This window comes from Lepisma saccharinum, chromosome 24 (genome assembly GCF_977018435.1).
Source record: "Lepisma saccharinum chromosome 24, izLepSacc3.1, whole genome shotgun sequence".
Lineage (NCBI taxonomy): Eukaryota > Metazoa > Arthropoda > Insecta > Zygentoma > Lepismatidae > Lepisma > Lepisma saccharinum.
In genome coordinates, this window is record NC_139252.1 from 29,139,271 (window position 1) to 29,161,317 (window position 22,047).

At 39.8% G+C, this 22,047-nt stretch overlaps 1 protein-coding gene across 1 annotated transcript in view; it reads left to right on the plus strand.

The window, feature by feature from the left end:
* Abd-B (Homeobox protein abdominal B) overlaps positions 1 to 22,047 on the plus strand; it is a 328,595-nt gene that overhangs the window by 100,524 nt on the left and 206,024 nt on the right. The window lies entirely within an intron of this gene.

Sequence of the window (22,047 nt, forward strand, 5' to 3'; positions counted from 1 at the left end):
CAGAGAACTAAGTGCATCATATTGATTGATTGATGCACCAAAATGCATCGATTGATGCACTAAAGTGTGTTTTGTGGCTTCTTCAAAGAATCAGATTCACATTTGATGCATTTGGGTGCATTTTTGTATGTCGTGAAAGAAACACCAAAGTGCATCATATGATGCAAGTGAGGATTTCTTTTAGTCGAGATGAACTTCAATACATCAGCTCCTTGATGCACCTTCCTGCATCTTCATTGATGATACACTTAAACGTCTCGTCTGACCTACATAAACTCTGTAGCTCAGACCAAACGTTTAAGTGCATCATCCAAGAAGATGCAGGAGAGTGCATCAAGGAACATCAAATGATGCATTGAAGTGCATCTCGACTGAAATAAATCCTCACTTGCATCATATGATGCACTTTGGTGTTTCTTTCACGACGTACAAAAATGCACCCAAATGCATCATATATGAATCTGTTTCTTTGAAGAAGCCATAAAACACACTTTAGTGCATCAATCGATGCATTTAGTTTTCTGTGTGTGTAGGGTTTGAGTTCTGAAGTCCCTTTATGCAAGCACAGATAGGGTAATCGGGACTGGACCTACAGTCTAAAGTGCGATCAGAAGTATGGAAAATTTCACCACCGGGGAGCGCTTGATTATAAAGCGACGTCATGCGCGCTTATGTATGCGTGTGTGATTGCTCTCCACATATGCAGCAGATTTTATTTTTCACTTCTAGATTACTTCTCACTTACATAGTGCAATCTTGTCTCAGTGAATTGATTTAAAATCCGTATATCTCTATCTTCATGAATACGAAACACATGAGGTCCACACTATACATGATTCACAGTCACTTTTTGGTTTCAAAAGTTCTTTAAGCTGGACATAAGAATTGTCCAGTCAAGGTTGCTACCTTGTGTAACACATGAACGTCTTCATGTACTTGTTCAAGATGTAAGTTAAGGGCGGAGCATAAAGTGGAAGTCAAGAATAAGTCGTAATGCCCTTCGCAGGCTGCCCTTTCCTCTCGGCTGCGCACGAACGAAGGGACATCATTCCGTGCAATGGAATCGTCGCCATATTTTAGCCAACACGCATTCAATCTGTTGGGAGCAGATTGCGAAGGCACAATAGCCCCCCCTCCTCCCCACGAGAACCTTCGCAGGGCCTCTGGAAAACCGAGTTAAGAAACCCATTATCGTCCTTACACAAGTATGAATGCAGAAGGGACATATTTCTGCCTCGCACCGTCAAAAGCGTCCGATCCCGAAATCTTTTGTCACGACGTCGCGCGTGCTCATTTGCATCGGGGAGGATTTTTAGTGCCCCGTTATGAATGGCCCTTTTCGCCCCACCCACCTCCTTTTTTTCTCGTCCCCCCATCCCTTCTGTCTTATTTTACACCCCTTATCATTTCCACGCTTCGGGTTCTACTTTGGTCCTCTCTCTAAATATGAAATAATGATCTCATTTTGGGAAGAGGATACCCGCGCAACTTTAACAATGCTTTCGATGTCTTCGCCAGGTTTCCTCATTATGGGGATTCTGCGCGTATTGTACCCCCCGTGCATATATTTCACGTACCGCCCTCATCTGAAAGATTGATGGCTCCAAGTGTTTTTCGTCAGTGTATATAACGCATGCGCACTAACTTCATCAGGACACAAATATCCATTATATTACTCAGTGCGCGATTGAAAATCATTTGTTTTTAAATTTCCCTCTTTAATTTGGAAAAACATACCTAAATTCTCTAATATATCTTTAGAATTCCTCAGAGCATTAACGTCAGGACCTCGTGGCCGATAGCTTGAATTTTAACCTCTAGATGGCACTACTTCTACCGTACGTTCTTGAAGGTTGTAGGTAAGTAACTGTAATAGTTATATGGCATCATAATACTACATTCTATTACTTTCTATTAGAAGTAAGTAAACGCAAATGCAAAATTCCCAAATACAAAGGTTGTTGCTAATTCTCAAGGGACAATTCGGAAGAAATACAAGTCAAAATTTAGAATATTAGTATTAAAGCAAGATTAATTCTTAAAACCGAATCACACTAGATATAGAAGTTGAAGTTGTATTTGTGTAAGTGGAACATGTAGAGTTCCATTATAATTAATACGATTTCGACTTGGAGCCTAATAAAGACGTCATCCGGAGGATGGTCCTCTACTTCTGGGACAATTGGACTACCCACTAACTTGGCCCTTCTAAGGACCACCAAAAGTTGAGCCTTCTCAGCACCATCAAAAGTCGACCCTTTTTAGGACCACCAAGTCAGATATGACTTCAAGCGACAGACGCAGAAGACAACGCGCCCACAACACGCCATTACCAAAAAGGCAACGGGAATTCTAACATCACCGGCCAGATATATTGCAATTATTATTTGATATATTTGGTTCTTTTGTTATTAACAACGTCCGTATCGAATCCCATGGAAATGAGATTTTTTTGTACTTTCTTGGCATTTTTGATCCCCGTGGCGGAATGGTTAGCACATCGCGCTACGACGCCAGAGGTCCCGGGTTCGAATCCTCGCCTGGGCATGGATGTTTGTGAGTGTCAATTCATCAATTTCATCATATCATCAATCATCCCCATCTTCGCAAATTAGCCAAAAGTGGCACAAAATGCGAGGTAAAATAAAGCAAATCAATCAATTTTCTGGCATTTATAAAAAATACTCATGACGTAATCTCGTCAGCCAATGGCAGCTCGCTGCCAATTATTGGCTCACCTGCGTGCACCAACCCTTTCTTCAGAGGCTACGGAACTAATTATACATTCTGTGAGATGCATTGCTTACTTCCTCTGGGTTCTTTACCTGATCTGCCGAGGTAACCTCTTAATCCACGAGAGATGGGTTCCATAAAGCTATGCAAAATGCGAAGTTGCGGGCGGAATAGCGTATCCCTCCCCCATCAGAAAATTCTTAAACGTGCAGAGGGAGGCGGGAAACTTATTTTGATCGATTTATGAGGTACTCAGGTGGTTTGGATGCCTGCGCCGGTACATCGCATCGTGATTGCTTGGGTCCACTGGGAAGACCCCGAACTAATTCGGAGCTTCTTTTATGCTTCTCCTCTTTCTTTCCGAACGTTCACAACTTACTAAGCCTTCCCGTGTTTCCTTTCGCCGATCCTGTGGCAGGTATCGCCTGAAACTTTGCATCCCGGTGATTTTCTTGGGAACTTTACCGGCATGGTTTGGGGTGATGAGGACGAGCAACGTTCTGCTGCAGAAAGTTTCAAAATGTTATGTTCGATCCGTAGTAAGGACATGGGAGTATTTCTACTTAACTTCTTTATAGCGCACAGTATTCGCCTTCAATTAATTATGGATCGTAACGTGAACGTCCCTAAAACTATAAGTTTTGACTGCAGGTCCTGCCCTCCCCGATGGCCCAGTAGTAGCGTCGTTGCCTTGTAATCAAGGGGTCCCGGGTTCGATACCCGGTGGAGGTACATAGTGGTTCGGGATCCCACTTTAAACTGTAGGTCCAGTCCCGATTAGCCTTAAAACACCAATTCAATCAATCAAACAACTACAGATCTTGGAGAATCAGGGCCCATGAACAGGGCAGGTCTGTCCGAAACTCTCCTGTGCTGGGCTATGCCAGCTGTAACGTCGGCAATGGCTTGGCGAACATTCTTCTCCAATTCAATCAGACACCTAGTGATTATTACCTCCTCATCAATCGTGCTAAATGCATAACTAAAAAACAAATCAGCAAAAATTTCCGCGGCCCAACCTTTACATACCCTTGGGTATAATAGAAATTGTGCGGAATTTTGTGTGTGTTTTTCATAGACATGACATGAAGTTGTGTTGCAACATTCATCAGTCAGTGCCATTTTAGCAGAGACATCTATAGTGTCAACTTAAAGTTGTCCAATGCGAGATTTGAAAGAAAATTAAATATATAGTGACATTTTTTTCCCACATTTGCAAGGCAAAATCAAATTACTTTTAACTTACTCTGAATAAAATTTGATGGATTGTTCGAAGTGTATTCTTATTGCTCGAATTTCGTAAAGTTTAAGAAATGTTCATGTTAGCACTTCCGCGCCATCTGTACGCAACAAGAGAAAACGTGGCTTTTTTAAAAGTATTCTTACGTAAATGAATTAGGCAAAGCTCATTTTCCATCCTTTATTATTAAAAAACTATTTTAGAGACTTGTCGGGGCTAACACACAGGAAACTAAATATCGATTGATACACCAGAATGCATCTATTGATGCACTAAAGTGTGTTTTGTGACCTATGCGAGGAATCAGATTCACATTTAATGCATTTCTGTGGATTTTGTATGTCGTAAAAAAAACACCAAAGTGCATCCATCTTAAGCAAGTGAGGATTTCCTTCGGTCGATATGCACTTTGATACATCAGCTGATTCACCTTCCTTCCTTTTCGTTGCTGCACCTATGTGCATAACAACGCATCAAATCATGCATTCAAGTCCAGCTCGATATAGAAAGACATACTCATCCCTTGCATCATATGATGCAAAAATGCATCAAAATGTAAAACTGATTCTTGGCAAAGGACAAAAACACACTTTAGTGCATCAATCTATGCATTCTGGTGCAGAAAACAGATTGAATTTGATTAGTTTTCTGTGTGTATCTTGAATTAAAAGAAACATATATTTTATTTTCGAATGTGTTGGTTCTTGTGTAAGCTTTGGGAAGCATTTTGGTTGTCCTTGTAGAATGAACTTTTTGTTTATTTTTGACCTCCTGATGCACATAATTTGCACGCTAGGCTGCTTAATGCACGTCAGATCTCCACCTTGCGTGTGCGCATAAGGTTTCGGTGTTCCTGCACTCTCTTATGAAGATAACGCTTGGTTTTTTTCCCCTCAAATATGATCCGATGAATTTGCTTTGCCCACGATGGCTGTTGTGTTGCGCATGGCAACACGCGGCTTTCTATAAGTTCTCAAGAATATTTGCATTATATTAGAGAAATGAATTTCTGCATTGCTTATCGTGGTAAAACATCGACTTGGCAAGCAGTCATGTGGCGCCGACTTCAGTACACCTGGGTGTTCACTGTTCAAGCAATCAAGGAGTCTCTCTCTTTTTTTTTATTCTATCTCTCTGGCGGCACATTTTTCAGTGGTTAGGTTCAGTTTGATTTGCTTATTTTACGTCGCTTTTCTGTCAATTTTGGCTAATCGTGACGATGTGGATGAATAGTGATCAAGATGAGATAGGTGAAACGAGAATCACAAACATATGCAGACGATACAACACAGGTCCTACGGATTATACTGGCTATACGTCCAGGCGCCAGAGCCTCGTCAGCCTGCAAAATGCAGTCCAGGCTGGACTATGTGGAAGTGAGATTGACAATTGGGTGTCTCGGAAAAGGGGTCACCCCTTATACCTCAGGATTAGTGATGATATGATGAAATTAATGAAGGTATTGTAACGAACCTGAGAATTTAAGATTTTATATTTATAAGAAGTTAAGATTTTTAAAATGTTTATTACTTGAAATAATGTGCAAGTTGTCACAGATAATTATAGTTAGACTGATACAGTTGTAGTTGGAACTTTTATGTATGTTTATAAATACGTCAAAATCTGTTCGTGTTGACGTCACTTTCTCATGTCAGCCGAGGAAGTGAACCCACCTGAATGTTCCTCACCTGACGACAATCGGTGTTTGAAAAAACAGGTGAAGGGGAAGAATCAACAAGAACTTGGTAACAGTTAATGGAATGCCGGAATAATGTAATTGGTAACTATTTTAGTTTCATTCTGGCTATACTCGAAATAATAATTAAGTACAGAAACTTTCGTGTATTTATGTTTGTCTCGTCCAACGTTAATTCTATAGGAAAGTGTCTTTAGTGATTGTGATGTGATTTAATATGATATAGAATTGTTCCTCTTCAGGCAGAAACGTAAGCAAATCTGTGCCTTGCTTGTAAGTACACATACGATAGAAAATATAAGTGCTTATAAAAACTACGTTTAACTTTGAATACTGTGTTGTGTTTCTTTTCTGCCCAGCAAGCCCTGATGATTTGCAAAGATTCTCATGTTCCCGACTAAAGGAGTAGCGGACTAACTTTGTGATGACTGGTGTACAACCGGGGGACGTTGCATAGTTATTTTGGCACACCAACGCGGGGCTCGAGTGCATAGCTATTTTGGTACAATCGTGGGGGCTTGAGTGCAAAGTTATTTTAGCAATTAAAACGTGATACCCGATTTAGTGCATACTGAAAGTGTTCGTTCATAGAATTCACGAAGGTGATATTGAAAGTTCTTGGAATTCACGAAGGTAAAAGTGTGATAGTGAAGTGAAGGTATTAACTGGTAAGAGTCATAGACGGTGTTGAAGAATGGAGAAAGACGCGACAGGAATGAATCTGCGAAGCAGAGGAAGAACGACAATGGATGCAGAAACCAAGTTTGGATGCTGTGATGATCTTACCAATGACAGGGAATTCTTCCAGTGTTGCCAATGTTTGCAGAGGTTTCATAGTAGTTGTGATGGGCAGGAAGTAATCTCAGCATCAAATAAAGAGATGCGATGCACATCATGCTTGTCAGCACCAGAAACAGAACCAGAACCGAGCGTTCCTACCAAACCCTCATCAGATCACTGGCTACTTGATTGGTTGATGAAAGATAAAGCAGAGAGAAACCAGAAAGAAAAGGAGGATGAAGACCGTAGACAGAAGGATGAGGAGCGTAGACAGAAGGAAAGGATAGAGGAGGAGAAACAGCGTAAGAAAGAGATGGTTCAGATAGAGAACGTTCGAAAGAAGGAGATGATGGAGTTTAAGCTCATAGTTGAGTCTATAGAAGAAAAGAGAAGGAAAGAGAAAGAGGAAGAAGAGGAAAGGAGAAAGAAGGAAAAAGAAGAGGAAGAAGAAAAGAGAAGGAAAGAGAAAGAGGAGGAAGAGGAAAGGAGAAAGAAGGAAAAAGAAGAGGAAGAAGTTAAGAGAAGGAAAGAGAAAGAGGAGGAAGAGAGAAAGAGAAAAGAAGACTTAGATATTTTCCGTGCATTGATTGAAAACCAGGAAGAAAGGAGGATACAGGAAGATATAAAACTAAGGTCAGAGTTACAGGCTCTATTCTCTCAACATAAACTTGAACAGGTAGAGAGCGTCAGAGGAGAGATAGAAAAGCTTAGTATTAAAGTCACTGAAAAAGTGGACGAAAGGGTAAAGGAAATTGTGGAAGAGCAGCTAGAATTCTTAACAGTTCGGCAAGGACGGATAGAGAAGGAACAGGAGCAATTGAAGAAGAATATGGAAACCTGCCTTGAAATTGTCCAGTCTGGAAGAGAATCTGAATGTGACCCTCCACAGAGAGTTCAAGAATTAAAGAGTTCTGTAGAGTCTATTAATGTAGCATTACAAACCTTTGGTGAACGAACAGAACTCATAGAAAATATAGTGCAAGAACAGAAAGTTGAAATAAAGGAAGCTGGAGAAATGGTTAGTTTTCTCCATGAGAAGGCTAAAAAGATGGAAGTATCTCTTCGCCAAGAAATTCAGGAACAGACAGTTACAATTATAAGTAGGGTCAGTGAACTGCAGGAAAAGATCCATAATTTACAGATTCGACCAGAAACCTCTTCCGATATAGTGCCTGATCCAATCCGAGGACTGAACCCAGAAGCTACTGCCTATGAACCTCCTGTTGTACTTCCAAACCCATTCTTCCCCGGTAATACCACAACTTCTGATAGATGCAAGAGGCCTAGAGAAAAGGATAGTAATGACGGTTTTTCTCCTCGACGCAGAATAGAGTTTAAGATGCCCAGAATGGCTGATATCGCGAACATTCCGAAGTTTAAAGGCGATATAGAAGCTCAATCTGCCGAACGATATCTGCGTGAATTAAATGTCAGTTTTGACTTAATGCAAGTGCCTGAGCACTATAGATTGGAATTATTACCTCGTGTTTTCACCGGCAAGGCTGAGCATTGGTTAGCTGGTAATATGGACAACTTTGTGAATTATGATGATTTCTGCGCACGCTTTAAGGATGAATTTGCATCAGAAAAGGCAAAACAAAGACAACTAGCGGCTGTGAGGAACCGAAGGTATTCTCGTCTGGTCCACGACAACTTAGAGAGTTTTGCCTGGAGTGTCTACGCAGCGTATAGAAACCTAGCTGACAATTTTAATGAGAGTGAAGTACTTAATTTGATCATTGGACAGTTGCCGTATCGCATTCGGAATCTTTGTCTGGCGCATGCTCCACGAAGTGTGGATGAATTGACACACTTCTTAAAGGACTTCGATATTTATGATGACCCTGATGCTTGGAAGCATAAAGACGACTCCAAGAATAAAGATGCTGCAGGGAATAAAAGTTTTAAGATCCGGAATATCCAAACGGATTCAGAGAGGCGAGGAGGAAATTTCTCACGACCTCGAAGATTCAACAGAGGATTAGGCAGGAGAGGTTTCAACCAAGATCAAAACCAAAGACAGAGCAATTTCTACAGGCCTCGTCCAGAACAAGAGCAGAATTCTCCAGACAGATGGCGTTACGAAGAACGACGTAGCCGTAGTCCGCTCAGACGGTACTCTCCACAACGTAGAGGTGACAATTGTGGTTCTTTCTCCCCAAGACATGACGTTGCCTCTGAGCAGGAAGAAGCAGTGGAGACTACTAGAGAGTTTCTGCACAACCAGCGATCCCAATCATGTCAAACAAACGTCGACCTTTTCTAAGTGTCTCCTCTTCATTTAGGCAAGTGAACTCGACGGGACGTAAAATACAAGGATACTATGTAAATTCTTTTTGCTGACCGAAAATGTATCTTCAGGCAGTCAAGTGCAAACAAATTCCAATGTGAAACTGGTGTATTTTCCGGAAGACTCAACAAGAGAGTGTTAGATGGTAGACAAATAGAACTGGAAATCGGTGGTTATGAATTTTAGCACCAAAGTATCCATTTAAGAAGGTTTTGGTTCTGACTTCCTCTGGCGTATGCTTTTTATAAAAACTGCACCAGGCAGAAATAAGTATTGAGAAGAATGCAGTTGATGCGTTGTTTGTTACCACTCCTGATCAAATGAAGGAGGATTTTCCAGATATATATTTAGTGCGGTACATCCGAAAGGTCCAGAATGAGGATAGAATCGGGATGTATAAATCCGTAGACCTCTCAGAGAAGGTCCATATAGTAAATATTTGGATTGATTCCTATAAGCAGGAGTTATTGTATTGCTGGTGTGGAATTTAAAGGCATTATTCTAGAAGCACAGAAGCAAGAAGAGTGTTGAGTTTGAAGTGCTATAGGAAAGTACTGGTTTCAGTTCATTGCTTATCGAACCCTATACCGTTTTCTACAAAGTCTTTCTGGAGAAAAAACTAGATATATATGGAAGCCTACTGTTCTATTAAACCATCATGGAATCAATCATTGCCTGAATTCACTGTTTATTGGTTGTTTAACTACCATCGATTACATTCTGTTTTTGATACTGTAAACTACGTTCCTTCTGAGCTGTTGTCAAATGAAGAGAAGCCAAGATTGAGTCATTCAATTGTGCAGATAAACTCTATATTTTAATGTTCTTTATATACTCAAAATTTTTTCAGAACTTGTAAATTACAATTTCTTCGAAAATTTTCCCCGGACGAGGGGCAATTGTAACGAACCTGAGAATTTAAGATTTTATATTTATAAGAAGTTAAGATTTTTAAAATGTTTATTACTTGAAATAATGTGCAAGTTGTCACAGATAATTATAGTTAGACTGATACAGTTGTAGTTGGAACTTTTATGTATGTTTATAAATACGTCAAAATCTGTTCGTGTTGACGTCACTTTCTCATGTCAGCCGAGGAAGTGAACCCACCTGAATGTTCCTCACCTGACGACAATCGGTGTTTGAAAAAACAGGTGAAGGGGAAGAATCAACAAGAACTTGGTAACAGTTAATGGAATGCCGGAATAATGTAATTGGTAACTATTTTAGTTTCATTCTGGCTATACTCGAAATAATAATTAAGTACAGAAACTTTCGTGTATTTATGTTTGTCTCGTCCAACGTTAATTCTATAGGAAAGTGTCTTTAGTGATTGTGATGTGATTTAATATGATATAGAATTGTTCCTCTTCAGGCAGAAACGTAAGCAAATCTGTGCCTTGCTTGTAAGTACACATACGATAGAAAATATAAGTGCTTATAAAAACTACGTTTAACTTTGAATACTGTGTTGTGTTTCTTTTCTGCCCAGCAAGCCCTGATGATTTGCAAAGATTCTCATGTTCCCGACTAAAGGAGTAGCGGACTAACTTTGTGATGACTGGTGTACAACCGGGGGACGTTGCAGTATACTCACAAGAAACATCCACGCCAAGACTGAGATTCGAACCCAGGATCACGATAACCACCAGTAGCGCGCTGTGCTAACCTATCCACCAGGTCAGTATACGAAAGTGGATTTTGACACTTTGGTTCCCTTTGACACCCAATACATGAAACTTCCTAAAGTATATCAGACCAACTACCGACGCTAGGTATAAATTTTAGCTTAAAAATGCAGGCTCGGCCAGGACTCGAACCCGGGTCTCTGTCATATCGTGCTATTTTGAGCAGTTGTATAACGCTCTGGTTTTGTAGTATAACCTCAGGTCAGGCGTTGGTTCGATCGAATGAAAATTGTTCACCTGAAGACAAGAGAAGAGGAACTCTCTCGAAATGTACACACAGAAAAGTAAATGCATCAACTGAAACAAAAATGCATGAACGAGAAATATGCAGTGCATAAAAGAAGCATCAACAAGCGACATGCGAAAATGCATCAAACTAAACCTTGGCAAAGGCCACAAAACACAGTTTCTGGTGCATCATATAGATTTGATGCATTTAGTTCTCTATGTGGGTAAGTAGTAGATGCACTAGACAGTGCAAGCAGTCCAATTAACATTGAACCCTAATTATCTAATAAGGAACCATCAGAGAAGTAATGAATACATTGCATACAGAATTAGAAATGCATCAAAGCAAACGTGATGCATTTGTGCAAAATTGATGCATTTTACTACATCACGTATAATAGGTGAAAATGAAAATATGTATCTTTCAGTGTTTTTCTCAGTATTATTTCTCTTCTTTCGAACTTACTTTGATGCATTTAAGTACATCACTTACATATTACATACACATTTTCAACTATGTGTGGTTGGTCGTGTCGAGTAAGATAAGCAATTGAATAGTGAACAATGCAGGATTCGAGTCCAGTACTGCTAGGTCGTAGCACATAACGCTAATCACTTATCCACTAGAGCAGCCTTTTTCAACTGAACTCGTAAAAGAAAAAAACACTTGGAGTATTGGACCTGAGTCAAGCAATGTTGTTGATTGCAAAATCGAAGCTTGGTATTCCCTAATGCTCTTACGTCCGCTTTCTACCCTGCCAGGAATTCATTTTATCGTTCTTTTTCATGCAACTTTGCCACTGGAAGTGTGTTGGTTTCGAGGCAATGCGTAATGCGTGGTTGCAGCCTCCCAGGATAAACGTCTCTCCCTTTCCCGTGCAGCGGTTCTGTGTATGCTGATGATGTCTTGCGAGATATGTCGAAAAAGGGGGGCATCGACTTAACGAGTTGGGTAATTATGGACAAATCTTGCCTAGTGTTTTGTAGCAACAAGAAATATGTCCGTAGCAGACTTGTTCATTTTGGAGGTAACAAATTATACACAGCTTCCTTGAATTCAGTCGCTCGTGCAGAATGAACAATTGCTCTTGCTTCTGACGTTTTCCTGTGATGATTTTGAGATACGTTAGACGAATGAATAACGCTCTTGCCCCTGGTGCGAGAGGACCCTGGTTGGATTCCGATATGTTTCTGAGAAAATGAAATGCATCAAGTATATTTCATGCGCCAGAAATGAACATTATCACTAAAGTGTTTTTTTTTTAGTTTTCCAAGAATCAGGTTTGCAGTTTGATGCATTTTGGTATTGCTTTTAAAGGTAACGCCAGAGTGCATTATATGATGCAATTGAGTATTTCTCTCCATGTCAAGCTGTATTTTAATGCATCAATTGATGCGTTTTTCATTCACCTTCCTGTATCTTTCATGATGTTGCACTGAAACATTTGTTCTGTTACAGATTTTATGCATGTTTTGTTTCATCTCATAGGCGCCAACTCCATGTGGCTTGGGGGGCTCCAGCCCCTCCAATATTAACGATGTGGGGGCAGAGCCCCTCCAAATAATTTTGCTTAAGAGGATCTAATGTATTATTTTGCTTCTCTTGTAAAGTTTGCTCTGAATTGTGCCACATGAACTTAACTTTAAATACACATTTGAAATGTTCTAGACCATCAACTTTGGGGGCTGAGACCGCTAAACCATCAACTTTGGTGGGGCTATGACCGGAGACAGCAAAACACATGACTTATTACTATATACTAAGTATGTAATTATGAGTATTGTTAACATTTTTACTAAAAAGAGTTTCAAAAGACGATGTGCATGAACTAGAGTAGTGGATGGGACGTTCGGGCTACAAATGGCTCTCACATGACATTCAGAACGAGATCATTGATATATTAGGGAGATCTGTTTTGCCCTCCGTGGTAACAGATATTAAGAGTCGGGAATATTTTGCTATTATGGTTGACGAAACATGTGACATATCCATCCGTGGACAATTAATATTCTGCATTCGAACTGCGAATAAAAAATTTGATATTTTTGAGGAATTCATGGGCTTTTATTAGGGGTGTGCGGGACGGGATCGGGACGGAAAAAGTTTTCAATTTCCCGACTAAGAAATGTTCAAAATTTCCAGAAGCTCTGATAATCTCGAATTCTACACGTCATTTTCATTTTAAGTGATTTCTGAATTAAAAACTAACAATTTACGATAAGTTCCAGACATTGACAATGCAGAAAACGTCGAGAAATAACGACGTTTTAAAATGAGCATTCGGTATTTCAAGACTGCTCGGGATCCCGATAAGTCGGGAAATCATTTCCCGAAGTCGTGATCGGGACGGTGATTTTTTTTTCCCGATCCCTACTTTCCGAAATCCCGCACACCCCTAGCTTTTATGAGATTCCGAACACTGAGGCCAAAACTTAAAAAAAGGGAGAAAGTGAATCATTCATTAATTTATTTCAGTAATCAGTCCCCCCCAATAATTTTGACAAGTCGGCACCCCTGTTTCAGCTGATGTATTTACCTTTGTCCTGGTCGACATAGGTTGAAGTTCGAGCCTCGAACTTCAATGTTACATTCATCCTCATCGTCACGATTAACGCAAAAAAGTAGACAAACAATATTTAAGAGTCAAATCCAATACGATAATGCATATACTTTTTGGGCATATTTACTATGACTGAATGTAGCAATTTATTCTTATTCGAAAAGTACGCCGGTAGATGTCACTCTCACGACATTTAAAAATATAAATCATAATTGTCTAGTAGGGGCCTGGGAATCAATCTATTTTTCTATCTTGAATACCTAGTTAGAAAAATGCCTAATAGATTACTCGTATAATGCTGGAAATTTAATTTTTCATTGAAGGAAGAATTTTGTTGAGCATTTACCGTATTAGAACATTTGTACTTTTCGAAGACAAACAATTCTTTGTTTCATCACATGATCTCAAGAATTATGTTATTCTTCATAAAATGTCTCCCAGGGTTATTAATATTGTGATATGTTATACTCGGATACATTTCCCAATATGAACAATCTTGTGAGTTGGCTCAAAAATTATCGAAACTTTGATATGTCGTAAAATGAATGTGGTTCCGAACACAAACAACCAGGCGATGCTTCAGGTTTTAACTTTGTCAAATTCTAGACAAGGATTTTCCAGAGCTTACAACACAATGTATTTCCTCTAGTGTGATCTAAACTTTGTCAACCGTACATGGAAATGTGTTTCCGAATGAAAACAACCCAGTGAATTCCCTCAAAACTGATAGAAATTTTGCCAACCGTGTAAAGATGTGTTTCCGAACACAAATAAGCCAGTTAATTTTCTCAAAAGTGAGCGAAACTTTGCGAACCGTATATGGATGAATGTTTCCGAACACAAACAATCCAGTGAATTTCCTCAAAAGCGATCGAAACTTTGCGAATCGCATATGGATGAGTGTTTTCAAACAAACAATCCAGTGAATTTTCTCAAAAGTGATCGAAACATTTATGACCGTACATGGATGAATGTTTCGAACACAAACAATCTAGTGAATTTCCTTAAAAGTGATCGAAACTTTGCGAATCGTATATGGATGAGTGTTTTCGAATAAACAATCCAGTGAATTTTCTCAAAAGTGATCGAAACATTTATGACCGTACATGGATGAATGTTTCGAACACAAACAATCTAGTGAATTTCCTTAAAAGTGATCGAAACTTTGCGAATCGTATATGGATGAGTGTTTTCAAACAAACAATCCAGTGAATTTTCTCAAAAGTGATCGAAACATTTACGACCGTACATGGATGAATGTTTCGAACACAAACAATCTAGTGAATTTCCTTAAAAGTGATCGAAACTTTGCGAATCGTATATGGATGAGTGTTTTCAAACAAACAATCCAGTGAATTTTCTCAAAAGTGATCGAAACATTTACGACCGTACATGGATGAATGTTTCGAACACAAACAATCTAGTGAATTTCCTTAAAAGTGATCGAAACTTTGCGAACCGTATATGGATGAGTGTTTCCAAACACAACCAACGTATTGTTACTTCAGGTCAAGGAAACTTTGCCATATTTGCCAGTACTAGAAACCAATTCATTTCCTCTGTAGCAATCGAAACGTTGCCATATTGTGCAATAGACGCACGTGTCCAACTGAAGACAACCTAGTATATTTTCTGAAAATTGATGTAAACTTTGTTATGGATAGGCGTCGGGTTTAGTACTATTTCTCTCTACTTCAAAGCCAGCCTTGGGTGTAAAAGTTTAACCCTTCTTAAGCAAGATTTGGGGGACAGGACTTAAACGATTTTCTGACCCTAAACTTCCAAAAACACTTTCTTCGATCCTGGTGTCTTGCTTTTAAGCTGACACGTCCCCCGACTGCTTTAAAAGCCTTATAATAGGGACCATTCTATCTGGTTGGGCAATCTTAACAGGATACTGGGAATCCCATCTCATCCGGGAAACTTTCCCAGAACAAAAATACTCAGCGGAGAGAGATAGTGGGACGTCCTCAGTCGAAGAGCTGATTCGACCGTTTTTGTCTCACGAGGGGGGGACCCCCCTTCATTACAAATAAAAAAAAGGAGGATGAGCTCAAAATTCTAAACTGAACAGCGCAGGGGACATTTTCATTAATTAGATCTGGATCCGTCTTCGTCAAATTAGCTTTACTTAATTACATCCACTGCTACGGCTCGAAGCCCAAACGGGACGATGGAGTTTCGGGATGATCGTTATTTGACTAACGCGCCCCCCTCCCCTCCGTCTCCCGCTATGGTATAGTTTAACTGTTTCGATTTACTCCCCCCCCCTTTAACCCTTTTAGTCTCTGCCCGTCGGGGCCTGTGAGTGTTTTCTGTTATTTCCCTCCACGGACTACGCCGGGAACTTTTAATTAATAGAACTATTCAGAGTCGTTCTCGTTCCGGGGGAATTTTCTCTTCGTGAACTCCGGGTCGAGTGGCTGCTATGATCCCTTTGGAAAATTGCCACACATGCCACACCTTCGTGGCGAAGTGGTTATCACTTTCTTTGTGAGCGTTCCTTCATTCAATTTTAATCATATGATCACTCATCCTCATCGTTGCGGTTAGCCAAAAAGTGGAAGAAAAGAAACGCTAAGTAAGAAGAATCAAATCAAAGTATGTGTGGGTGCATGCTAGTGCTTTTCAAACTACAGTAAAACCTCGTTAATCTGGACTAATGGGAGGGATAAGTTGACCGGATTGACTGATATAACCTAAAAGAACAATAGAAAGTGCATTAAAACTCCGTTTATAGCAACAAAACATGTTTATTATGGTGTATTTAAAGGGCATAGGCCTAAATACACTATACAGTACAGTAAAATGTAAAGCAATACGACAGTGCAGTGCTTCTAGCCACATTTAAAACCATGCATTCTGCTTTTTTTTTTTTTTTGACATGTCCGGATTATGCGAAGTCCGGCTTATCGGGGTCCGGAATAACGAGGTTTTACTGTATTTGACTGTTCCGATTCTCAACAGAACCGTTTTTTTTTTTCTGAAAACCTAAAATCCATAAAATCGATTTTGAAAATCGATCCACCAATGAACACGTGAGAGGGGGCGGGATTGCGTGGGGGGGAAGCAACTGCAGTTGCCAGCCTTCGCAGCAGCGTGTACTGCTTAGCTCTGCCCACTCGATTTCCTCCCCTTCTGTGGAACAATGCGCGGCCTTCCTCCAGAGACTCCCGGGACAGAGGTTTTTTTAAACATTAATGAAGCGTGCCCTGCTTCATCTATTTCTATCTTATTCATTTAGCGTCGCATTCTACCGCTTGAGCCAATCGCGGCGAGGAAAATGGCTGATGAAATAGAAACTTCGTGGCTTAAACAGCCCGTTGAGGAGCCAGGACCTTCCAAGTGGCTTTTAGTTGGATGACACGGGCACCGGGAATCGAGCCCGGAGCCGCTCGCTGCTGGGAAGCTCGATGAATGAAATGGATGCTGGGCAGGATTGGACGTTAGCAAGTTAGAGTGAGATTATTTCCGTAACAGCTCTGGCCCTTCTGCGCTTGCACCTTGGGAGCGAGTCATAACTCCCGACGCCTCCAATCAAGAAGTGAACCGCTGACGTCATCTCTACTCTGCGCCTATAGCTATCACGCTGTACACTGCTCGTAGGCTCGCTGGCTAGACTCGCGCAGTCAGCTGGAGATGTTCCGAATGCACTCGGACTCTACACTATCCACTCCGTCGCAGAGGCCGGGTCAATTTCTTCGAGAAGCCCACACCATGCCTAATGTAGTGTGAAGGGAATCGCCAGTGATGCCAGCCTCCAAATCAACCACGCCTTATCTGACCGAACACTTTCTTCTGGACAGAAGAAGTAAGAATGAAGCCGAAACAAGGGAGAGAAAAGAGACGTTACTCTAAAATCTTCCTGATGTTCCAGGGGGCGCAGGGGCGGGGAAAGAGCTACTCTCTCTCAAAACGCTTTTAAGGTGGGCGTGGACGGCAAAGGGGTTTCATTTTCTCTCGCCCCCCTTCTTCCCCCGAAATCATGGTCCTTTTTTCATCATCTTCCCTTCTGCGAGCAACGTGACGGGCTGCAGATCGCAAAACCCCAGAGCTGGAATCCAGAATATACAAGGAAATGGGATCTTGGTGTGAGGCGGTGCATCGTCTTGCTGGGTATTGCCATCTTGTGATATTTTCCCGTTATTGTATCGCGTTGTTTAATGATGGTAGCTGAGAAGCCTGGACTAGCTCTGCGTTTCCAAAGTGAAGATTATTTGGATCGAAACTGTAAAAGTTCCAATCAATTACCATAGTGAGAGTCCAGTGTTAAGGTCTCCTTGTAACCAAGAGATTGGTCCACAATTCCCATCAGGTTTTCAACACTTGTCTTCAGACACCTTTTTTCAGTCCATTAGGTCTGGGCCTAATTAAGTTTAAATTGAAATGCGAACTACTGAACAATCTGCCTCCATGTCCGCCAGGAATCGAACCTGGTACTCCTTGATTACCAGTTGACAAAGTTAGTCACTACTGAATGGGAGGGGGATTTTTTCTCCATCAAGGTGGTACTTTCTCTGGGCTTGAAACCAAGCACGAAATACAAAGGAGGAGATTGCAGTACCAAATAAATGCAGGTCATCCGCGACGGTGTAGTGGTCACGTCTTCGCCTTGTAATCAAGGGGTCTCGCGTTCGATGGATTCATATAGTGATTTGGATCCTACTTAAAGCTGTAGGTCCAGTCCCAATTAGCCTCCCTGTGAATAAAGAGAAACTAAAAAAAATGCCTGGCTGTCTCAACATACAACATGAATCACTTGATTATTGTGGCGTGACGATAGATGGCAGTCTTGTCTCGTCTCGTGTGTACGGTCTCCTCTCGCTGCGACGCCGTGGGTCCCACACTCGAAGAACTAAATGCATCATATCGATTGATGCACCAGAATGCATCGATTGATGCACTTAAGTGTGTTTATGGCTTCTTCGAAGAATCAGATTCACATTTGATGCATTTGGGTGCATTTTTGTATGTCGTGAAAGAAACACGAAAGTGCATCAATTGATTCTAGTGAGGATTTATTTCAGTCGAGATGCACTTTAATGCATTAGTTGATACGTTTTGATTCACCTTGATGCGTTTTGGTGCACCAGAATGCATCTTTTTGGATTGCACTTAAACGTTTCGTCTGAGCTACATAAACTCCGTAGCTCAGACCAAACGTTAAAATGCATCATCCAAAAAGATGCAGGAAGGTGCATCAAGGAACATCAACTGATGCATTGAAGTGCATCTGGACTGAAATAAATCCTAACTTGAATCGAATGATGCACTTTGGTGTTTCTTTCACGACATACAAAAATGTACCCAAATGCATCAAATGTGAATCTGATTCTTCGAGGAAAACATAAAACACACTTTAGTTCATCAATCGATGCATTCTGGTGCGTCAATCGATATGATGCATTCAGTTTTCTGTGTGCAGGTTGGGATCTCGGACTCAACATGTGCGTTCTTCATATTATGTCATCCTCGTCGTCGCGATTAGCCAAATGTGGCAGAAAAGAGACGCTAAATAACGAAAATCAAAAGGTATTTAAATCGTGTCTCAATATATAAATTTTTGTCATCGTACAAACTTTCACAATTAAGGCAAACAATTTTTAAAATTACTTTCCCCGAATTTCATGTAGTACATAGAGGTGCTGACTGTGCCAGTGACCATTATTTAGTAATTGCTAAATTAAGAGAAAGACTCTCAGTGATAAATCATAAGCAACAAAATCTAAAAGTTATAAAATTTGATACAGGAAAGTTTGCTGATGAAAGAATTAAGAAAGATTACCAAATTAAACTGTCAAATAGATTTGAGGTTTTGCAGGATTTAAATGATGATGAAAATATAAATGAACAGACGTAAATAAGAATTGGGAGCACATACGTAATGCAATAGAATCAGCAGCTAAAGAAAGTATAGGATACCATAAACCAAGAAAAAGTAAGCCATGGTTTGATAATGAATGTCATAATCTAATAGAAATAAGAAATCAGGCTAGACTTAGGTGGTTAAATAACTCGGAGGGTACAAATCTAAGCAATTATAATAGAATAAAACGAGAAGTTAACCGCACGTTTAGAAGTAAAAAAAGAGATTACTTGAAAAGCAAAATTAACGAAATTGAAACAAACAGCAAAAATAAAAATATCAGAGATTTATATAAAGGTGTTAATGAGTTTAGAAAGGGGTGGCAACCTAAAGTAAACTTGATAAAAGATAAAGACGGTGATTTTCTAGCTGACCCAAGCGATATTCTAAATAGATGGAAGAACTACTTTAATGACCTTTTAAATGTCCATGTAGGAGATAAATCAGAAGTAAATGAAGTACACACAGCAGAACCTTTAGTTCCAGAACCAAACTTGACTGAAGTTAAAGATGCTATTAAAAGGCTAAAGAATAACAAAGCACCTGGCATTGATTTAATACCAGCTGAGTTAATTAAATATGGTGGAAATTCATTAATATGTCAAATTCATAAATTAATTTGTTTAATATGGAATAAAGAAGAAATCCCTCAACAGTGGAAAGAATCCATAATTGTTCCTGTGTTTAAAAAAGGTGATAAAATGAACTGCAATAATTACCGTGGAATTTCTCTACTCTCAACAACATACAAAATATTGTCTAACATTCTTTTAACAAGACTAACCCCATATGCTAATGAAATTATAGGTGATTATCAATGTGGATTTAAACGTAACAGATCAACTACAGATCAAATTTTTCACATCAGACAGACACTTGAAAAAAAGTGGGAATATAATCAAAATGTCCATCAGCTATTCATTGATTTCAAAAAAGCATATGATTCTGTCAAAAGAGATAAATTATATAATATATTAGTAGAGTTTGGAATACCTAAGAAGCTTGTTAGTATGATAAAAATATGCACCAGTGAAACAGAAAGTAAAATTCATGTGGGTAATAATATGTCTGACAAATTTATAATTCATGATGGGTTAAAACAAGGAGATGCATTATCTCCATTGCTCTTTAATTTTGCCTTAGAATATGCTGTAAGGAAGGTAAAAGAAACTAAAGAAGGACTAAAATTAAATGGTGTGACTCAGTTGTTAGCATATGCAGATGATGTAGACTTACTGGGGGATGATATAAATACGATTAAGAATAATGCTAAAATATTTTTCAAAACTGCTAAAGAGATAGGTTTGAAAGTTAACAAAGAGAAAACTAAATATATGCTTACAGGCCGAAACCAAGTGTTAGGTAATAATCAAAATATAATTATTCATAACAACTCGTTTGAACCAGTTTCCAAATTCAAATACTTAGGAGTAATATTAACAAATGAAAGTTATATTAAAGAGGAAATAAAAAGTAGGCTTAATTCAGGAAATGCATGTTACTTCTCTCTTCATAAACTTTTGTCTTCTCGTTTAATATCTAAGAAACTAAAAGTTAAAATATACAAAACAGTAATTTTGCCTGTAGTATTATATGGGTGTGAAACTTGGTCCCTTACATTGAAAGAGGAACATAAATTGAGAGTATTTGAAAATAAGATCCTTAGGAAAATATTTGGACCTAAAAGGGATGAGGAGACAGGTGAGTGGAGAAGGTTACATAATTCAGAACTACATAATTTGTATTCATGTCCAGATATTATTAGAATAATTAAATCAAGAAGACTTAGGTGGGCAGGCCATGTGGCACGAATGGGAGAGGAAAGAGGAGTTTACAGGATTCTTGTTGGGAAACCTGATGGTAAAAGACCTGTAGGAAGGTCAAGACGAAGATGGAGGGGACAACGTTGAGATGGACCTAAAGGAAATCGGTAGGGATGAAATAGAGTATATAGATCTTGCTCAAGATAGGGACAGATGGAAGGCCTGTGTTGCTGCAGCCATGAACCTTCGGGTTTAAAAAGGCTAGAGAGTTAGTTAGTTAGTTAGAATTTCATGTAGTTTTAACTACGAGCTCTCCGAACCCGAATTTTTCCTTCAGTGTATGCTACCATGATCCACAGACTTCCAGTCGTTTGTAAGGTATTGAATTTATAATGGCGACGAACCAAATACTATGTGACCTCTCTAAACAAATAAACTAGCTACCCTTTTATTGTGTCTAAATACGTAGGTATAATAAAGCAGTATTGATTTCTGTGAAACTTTCAAATTTATAAAAGCAACTTCAGTCCTTGTATCGTCCCAGGTGTTCCCATCAGCTCTTCTTATAGATGTCACGGCTGCAACGCCATCTCTTATCACGAATCCGAACCTGTAAAACTGGGATGATGTACACAGCGACATCCAAATGAACAGAAACGTTACTTTCCTTCTTGAAAATCTTCCCTCCGAAACAAAGACTGGAAAAAGAGGAGGAGGGGAGCGTGTAATATTTCCAGACAGACCCATATGCTCAACAGAAGCACATCCATGCCCGCGGGAACCATTTTTAGAAGCCGCTGCAGGAAAAATCTTGCATGCGCATTTCAAGAACACTCGCGATACCTTTGTGCATAAACTAACCAGTCTCTTAACTCATGACAACCTTTCCCTACAGGGCTGGTGCAACGCCGTTTTCTCCCCCTATTTTGGACTGATAAATGTGCCGTTTCTTCAAAAGCCAAACCTCCAGTAAAGAACATTGTATCACTATCCCCCAGCATGCACCTCGGCACCATTAGGAACAGGCTCCTGGGATCGCTCATCATGGACTGAGTGACATCTCTCTTCCACTAACTGCCTCGCAGGAAGGGTATTGGGTGATTGTAAAACTGGTTCCTTGCTGCGTCTGCTGAAATTGCTGCAGATGTCTTTATAACTTGCTGTAAAGAATTTTTGGAGATGCCAGTCCGAACTTTATGAAT